Source organism: Cucumis melo, chromosome 8 (genome assembly GCF_025177605.1).
Source record: "Cucumis melo cultivar AY chromosome 8, USDA_Cmelo_AY_1.0, whole genome shotgun sequence".
NCBI lineage: Eukaryota > Viridiplantae > Streptophyta > Magnoliopsida > Cucurbitales > Cucurbitaceae > Cucumis > Cucumis melo.
In genome coordinates this window covers 12,490,272-12,498,356 of record NC_066864.1, presented here as the reverse complement: position 1 = coordinate 12,498,356, position 8,085 = coordinate 12,490,272, and the positions used below count along the sequence as shown (strand labels likewise).

Below are 8,085 nucleotides of genomic sequence, written 5' to 3'. Positions count from 1 at the left end.
TATAGCAAAATATATTTATCAAATTTTCTATAGCTTATCTAAGTTACACTTAGAAGGCAGATCAGGAGCATGTGTCCTGAAACAGACGAAAACTAGGAGCAATTGTCTTAGGCTTTAGACCAACCACATCAAGAGTAGAGAGGATAGTGGGATGCTGAGACAACAAAAGAGTGCAAAGGAGACATGGAAAACAAATATGAATATTTATGCCAAACTTGGTGACATGTCTTAACAAATGTTGAAATAGAAACTCCCTCACATCAATCCTAGAACTTGTACCAATCAGATAGATAAGCTGACCAAGAGAAGTAGAAATGGTAGAGGCATGAATTGAGAGAATCCAGTTTGCAATACCAATTTTGTGTAGTATAGCATACTTGATACTCAACGACACGACAGGAAGTTGATCATTAGTAGGCCAGGAATGCACAGTGTCACCAGTTAGTTTCATAGCTAGTTGCTGAAGAGACGGAGGACAAGTAGTAAAGTCAACAGGCAAGGACACACCAAAAAACTTATTGATAAGAGCCAGAGAAATAGTAAAGCGGACTTAATGCACATGTACTTTTTGAAATTCATCGGGACTAAGGTCATTAAAGTAAGTGGGAAGATAAACAATTAACTCCCCAATCAAACGAGGGTAAAAGGGACCAACCTCAAAGACAATTTTCATTAACCAAAGATTCTAAATGAGCTCAATTAAAGAAGTACACGATTGATGCTTGTCGAAAATATTAAGCTCATTAGCAATTCGATAATGAACAACATATTTCCATTTGTGAACACTTTCCTCTTAATGGAATGAGACATCGTCAATAGGCACAGGAGGTACATTCAGAGGGAGCTTATGACAGACGGCCTTGATTGTAACCACTATTTGACCCTTGATAAGAGGTCTTCTTGACACCTTGGGGATGGATGAAGAACCCATAGTATCTGTAGGGAGAACAATAGAAGCAAAAGGGGTGCCTTTAGGTATAGAAAGAGCATGAGAACCAATTGGAGGAACAGACAGAGAAGCAGCAGAGGAGTTCAAACCCGGAGAAGTAGAACAAACACTTGAAGGATGAACAAAAACAGAAGGTAGGGCAGAAGCGGAAGGGATCACCCTCAGGCACAGCTGGGGAACCAGAGGCCAAATCAACAACCTCAAAAATAGAAGGATCACTAGGTGTCGTATTCAAGTCAAGAAGGTTAGAAGATCAGCAAAAACCCCTCAAAGTTTCAGACCCTACAAAGTAAATAAAATTAAAGAGAGAGACAAATGGGAAATCGTAAACTTCACCACCTAACTAATGAAAAATAGAAAGCTTTAAAGATTAATAACTTGAGTAACACATAAAATTAGTGAAAAAAAAATGAAACATAGTAAATAAAACTTGGGAGATTCTAGCTCTAAACATAGTGTTCACAAAACTAATTAATTTTGAATAGAAATTAGCATTGAAACCTACATAATTTCTAATGATAGTCGTAAGAAACCTCTAAAAGCAATATAGATCACTATAAATCATAAGTTCATAATAGTTTTTGTACTTATAAACAAATGGTATGGATTCAAACTAAAAGAATGCAAATGAATGATATCAATCCATTTCCATGTAAAATGTTTAGTAACTTCTAAACTAAAAGTAGCATTAATATATTCCTAGATGATTCTCACTATTAACATATTTGTGTTAAACCAATAGCTATAGATTTCTCAAATTAAAGATCATAACATGAGACATATATTTCTACTTGTTTTTTCCTATTTACAAAATTTAATGTGTTTTGAGTTTTTCCCCTGTTTTTAGATACTTTTTCAATAAGATATTGTAATTAAGAAGCTTCTCAATAAGGTCAACATCAGCATTCGCCTACCGCAGTAGCAAACCAAATCCAAAGCATCAAGTGTGTCACTTTTTCGATATTCGATATACTAAATATCCATAAAATAACTAAACAAATTATCATTTCATAAATTTCTTAGCATAGTCATACAAATTTACTCATAATTGAAGCGTTTGGTAATGTTGTACAATACATAAACTTTAGAAAATGCCATTACCTCTGTCTCTGTTCATTAAGAAATATATACAAATATACAATTGCAAGTCCTTACAACTGAAAACTATATAATTCAGTACACATATCAAAAAAAAAAAAAAAAAGTAAAAAACTGAAACCAACTTATTTAACATAAAAATAAAAAGGTTCAAAGCAAACAAGACCATTCAAGAACAGATCGAGCGAAGCCGAAAACCCAAATGTGATAAGTGTTTGATTTAAATACTTAGCGCAATGGTCCAAGTTATTAACATTCGAAAAAGTATAGTCACTAAAGCAAATACAACAAAACCTCAAAGCATCAAAACATTTGGGTCATACGCTCGTCAGAAATGAAAATATAGGCAGAAAAAGATCCGTAAAGCGCTAAAATGCAGAGGAAACTAACTTGACGGAGTAGATAAACTTCGGAGATTGCTGAAAAGGAAGAAGCCAAAAACATAGAGGAAAACAGAAAACAGAATGAGATAAAAAAGAAAAGAGATGAAATGAAGAATCGAATTGTGAGAGACTGTTAGAGAGATTACTCTACCGAGAGCTTTTGCTCAAACCACTTTTCAATATCTGACATGCTACCTCCGATTGTCTAAAGAATTTTATTTAAAAGAATATATCGTTATAGAATCTCAGGTGTTTTCCTCTGCATCCAAATCCTTGAAGAGGTTTTGAATTTTTGTGTATCAGCATGATCGGGAAGAAGACATATTGTTCTTTAGTTCAACTTCGAGTTCTTCCGAAATGAGTTTCGATGGATTTTCATCTTCGGATGCTGAACAAATGTATGGTTTGAAATTGTTGACGCCATCTTGTTTTGCAAAGTTTAGATCGAAGCCGATTCGAACTAGAGTCTTGGCTTCACCTCGGGAAAAGACGGAGGCAAAGCAATGACAAAGTAGAGAGAAGCCACAATCGAAACTATATATTCAATTCGTTAAAAACAAAGAGAAATCACGAGGTTTCGACGAAAATGCCATGATTATATCAAAATCTAGGGCGTTGAAGATTTACAGTAATTTAAAGAATGTCAAGCAACTAATTTCACTAGGGAGAACGTCTTTCAAGTTTTCTTAATTTAATCTTCACCGCAAGAACACCAAAGAAGATCGAAAACTTTGTATCATTAACCACTATCTCCGAAGATCTAACCTCAGAAAGAAAATCAAAATTCAGCCGAACTTCCACTTGTTCTTTTGCAGCATCATTTCTAGATTATGTCTAAGCAAAAAGTCACCATGCTCAAGCGAAAAACTATGCAATGTCGATAGAAGAACAACCCTGTTCGTCACGGTAACCAACACAATGACATCCACAACCATGATCGCCACCACGACCTCTACCACTGAAGCTTCTGCCAAACTTGCCACGAACTCCTCCTCATTTAGCCATGATTAGTGTTATTGAAGAAGCTGCAATGAAAATGAAAATAACGGGAGTTTGAGAGTGTATAAGGTTGAAAAAACCCTAAAGAAGGTATTTATATGTGAGGGTTATTGGGAGTTAGGTTTGATGGGTTAGCTTTTGGGGTGTTTGGACAGGTCTAGAATGTACCTTTAATGTTGGTTTTTAAAAGAAGGAGTCATTAATGTCGGTTTTAAATTGATATTAAAGCTTCATCTTTGATGTCGGTTTCAAATCGACATTAAAGATCTGTGTTTATTTTTTCAACCGACATTATAGGTCATATTTCTTCTAATACAAGGACTAAAAAGTTACATTCTAAAAACTTAAAGGCCAAATGTGTCTATTCTTATAAACCTGTGACTAAAAAGGTACATTTTGAAATCTCAAGGACAACCAAAACTTTAACAATTTTATCCCCGATGGTATATTATACAATACATATTAAACTCAAAGTTGATTATTGTAATCTTGATCAGTATGTAGTTTCTACATGGATTGATTATGTTTAAGAAAAAATAGTTTAAAGGGACTATGGTATATTGATAGATAAAATTTTAGTATCTTATCTTTGCTGACACACTATGATATAACACACTTTGTAATTGTTACAAATAATTGATTTAATAATAGAAATCATGCATCTAGAGACATGAAAGTGGAGGTATACATTGAGTTTCTATAGTTTTGCTTCGTGAAACACTTAATTTAATCTCATTGTAAATCTATTAATTAAGAAAAATTTTCTTACGATGTTCATAAGTGACTCGATCATAATCTTGAATGAATTATGGAATTTTGCCTATGAAAACTCATCATTTGATTTGTATGAGCTACAATGATCATTAGTTGATTGAATAAAACGGGAGCTGGACAAAATAGACAGTAGTGTTGGAATTTTGTCAAAACGATTTAATGAGATTATCTTTTATTTAATGAGTTATTTAATTTCAAAAACATAAAAGATCTTCTTTTATTTTAGGAATCTTTTATCAATATCTTCCTTTATATACTACGGAAGTTGTGTGAATGGACACGACTGACGAACGGAGAAAGCTTTTTGTGCTACTAGTCGAAACTATCGTTGCAGAGGTGTGAGCGAAAGAAGCTAGTACGATTAACTATTTATGGTCTCAACGTGTTGATTTGTGATGAAATTAATGATCAGTAATATGAAAGAAGCAGTAATGATCAAGAGATCATTTTAAACTTAGGGGAAATATGAAACCATCTTCAAGAAGATTCACTCATATGTTCAGGGAGAGCCTGAAGTCTTAAGTTATTAAATGCTTTAAGATAGTCATATACTTGAGTTGATTATAACTTACTATATTGATGTATATTGACTATTGGGAATCTTAATTACATTACTCATCTAAGCTGTGTGCAACTCCCCAAACGTAGGTGATATTTGTTGAATTGGGTTACCAAAGCTTTATGTGTTATTTACTTCTATTGTCCCTCTAGCTATTACAATAGTCAAATATTTTAAAATTAATTAAAAGGGTATATTAATTATCTCATAACTTTTTCAATTGGTATCTTAATGCTATATTTAATGGTGTTAATTTGAATGTGTTTAAATTAATTAACTCTTGTAGTTCCACTAAAGAAGCATGGAAAATATTGAAGGTTGCATATGAATGCACTACAATAGTTCAAATATCCAGTTTATAACCGGTAACCTCAAAGTTTAAAGCCTTAAAAATGTCTGAAGATGAGTCTGTAGCTGAATATAATGAGAGGGTTTTGGAAATAGCCAATGAATCATTCAACCTTGTAGAGAAGATACCTGAATCCAAGATAGTGCGAAAAGTGCTGCATTCTCTACCTGGAAAATTTGACATGAAGGTTATAGCTATAGAAGAAGCACACGATATAACTAAGCTAAAACTGGATGAATTATTTGAGATGACTATATTAAATAGAGAAAATAAAAAAAGGTAAAGGTGTTGCTTTTAAATCAGTATATGAAGAAGAGTCAACTGAAAATAAATCACCAAGTGAAGTAAATGTTAATGAGTCAATAGCCCTTATGACAAAACAGTTTTCTAAAGTTGTAAAGAAGTTCAGAAATATAGATACAAATGGGTCCAACTTTAGGAATTCAATTAACTTTCAGATGAAGAGATGGTGAAAGTTATAATAGAAGGGATAATGAAAATTTTAACAGAAGAGATGGTAACAACTTCCGATGAAGTGATGGTGATCAAGGCAAAATTTTTAAATGTAGGGAGTGTGGACGAGTTAGTCATTATCAGGTTGAATGTCCCACGTTTCTAAGAAAGAAAAAGAAGAATTTTTGTGCTACATTGTCTAATGAAGATACTGATGATAGTAAGGAAGATCTTGGGGGTACAAATGCATTCATTGTGAATATCACCGAGACTGATTCTGTAGTTGAAGATGAAAGTGAAGATTCTGAAGAAGAAAGTGAAAATGACTTGTCCTTTGAATAGTTGAAGATCTAGTGGAAAGAGAATTTAGAAGCCAGAGCTATCCAAAAAGAAAAAATAAAGAGTCTAATGGAAGAAAATGAATGATTATTGTCAGTAATATCTTCCTTAAAACAAAAATTAAGGGAAGTTCAGACAGAATATGATCAAACTATGAAATCAATCAAAATGTTAAATTGAGGGTCTGAAATTTTAGGTCATACACTGAATTTAGGACAGTCTCGTTTAAACAGATGTGGTCTTAGTCTTTACTCATGAGCATTCGTCAAGCAAATGGTATAAAATTTGTTCCTGTTACTGTGGGCATCAAGTCTGACCAACTAGTTGAAACAAAGGTTGTTAGGTCTTCCACAAAAATTAACTGGGCATGTCATTATTGTGGTAAAAAAGGTCATATTCGACCTTTTGGTTTTGCATTACAAAGATACAGATTTCAATATTAGAAAGCTACTTATCATTCACAGAAGTACAAACTAAACTTATTTACTCCAAGAGGCAAAAGAAGTTATAAGGAATGAAGAGTTAAGAATGCAAGAAGGTGTAATATTGCCTTTACTACAGTTCAATCTTCAATTGGATTTTGATAATGGTTGTTCCAGACACATGACTGGAAATAGATCCTTCTTTTCTAAACTAATACAGTGTACATCGGAACATGTTACTTTTGGGAATGGTGCAAGAGGAAGAATCCCTGCAAAAGGAAATATTGAGAAATATAATCTACCATGTCTAAATGATGTACGATATGTTGAAGGGCTCAAGGAAAACCTATTTAGTGTCAATCAATTTTGTGATCAACATTATATTGTAAATTTCAGAAAAGATAATTTCATAGTGACTGGTGCAGATAAAAGAGTTCTTATGAGTGATTGTAGATAGGCTGATAATTGTTACCATAAGGTATCAAACAATACTGATGTATGTCATTCAATCAAAGAAGATCAAACTCGACTATGGCATAGGAAACTTAGACCTGTCAGTCTAAGTAGTATTGATAAGGCTATAAAGAATGAGGCTGTCATAAGAATTCCAAACATTGACTCAAACAGCAAGTTCTTTTATAGTGAATGTCAACTAGGAAAGAAAATCAAGACATTTCACAAAAGTATGAAAGAGTGTTATACAAACAGAGTTCTAGAACTATTACACATGGATCTAATGGGTCCCATACAAACTAAGAGCCTTGAAGGAAAAAAGTATGTGTTTGTAGTTGTGGATGATTTCTCGCTTCACTTAGATAAGATTTCTCAGAGGAAAATCAAATACTACCAAAGTGTGCATTAGTTTATGCTTGAGCCTTTAGCGTGAACAAGGAAAGAATATTGTTCAAATCAGTAATGATCATGGCGAAATTCAAAAATGAAGAATTGGATAATTTATATGAAACAGAAGAGATTCATCATGAATACTCAGCGCCTTTAACACCACAATAGAATGGAGTAGTAGAGAGAAAGAACAGAACCTTATAAGAGATGGCTCGAGTTATGCTTCATGCCAAATCTCTGCCACTATAGTTTTGGACTGAAGACGAGTTATATTCACAATAGAATTACTACTCGTTCTGGTACTACTGTAACCTTGTATGAGTCGTGGAAGGGCAAAAAACATAGTGTTAAGTATTTTCATATATTTGGAAGTACTTGTTATATTATTGCTGATAGAGAGTATCATAGAAAATTGGATGCTAAATCAGAAAAAGGGATTTTTCTAGGATATTCTCATAATAGTCGTGGTTATAGAGTATTTAATAATAGAACTAAAGTGGTTATAGAGACTATTAATGTGCTTATGAATGATAATGAGCAGACATTATACAGATGAACAAATGATAATGATGATCTACCATCTAAATCCTCTGTTGCATCTGAATTAGTTGTGGCTGATATTCCTACAGTTGATACAAGTGTAAATAGCTTTGATGATAGCTCTAAATCAACTCAAAAGGAAGTAATGGCTTATGTAAGCAAAATTATTTTATCTTCACATGTCCAAAAGAATCATCCATTGAGTTTCATAATTTGAGATCCTTCAGTTGGGATTACTACCAGAAAAAAGGATAAGATTGGTTATGCAAAGATGATTGCTAATATTTGCTACACTTCATCTATTGAGCCTACATCAGTGAATGAAGCTTTCAAAAATGAGTTCTGGATAAATGAAATGCAGGAATTATTATTGCAAT

At 33.1% G+C, this 8,085-nt stretch overlaps 1 long non-coding RNA gene across 1 annotated transcript; it reads right to left on the bottom strand.

Moving 5' to 3' along the window:
• Window positions 1-537: 537 nt before the first annotated feature.
• Window positions 538-3,539, bottom strand: LOC127150463 (uncharacterized). Its single transcript, XR_007822791.1, has 3 exons — window positions 3,196-3,539; window positions 1,039-1,231; window positions 538-936 (listed from the first exon to the last, which is right to left on the bottom strand). It is a non-coding gene; the product is annotated as an uncharacterized LOC127150463 (long non-coding RNA).
• Window positions 3,540-8,085: the final 4,546 nt, after the last annotated feature.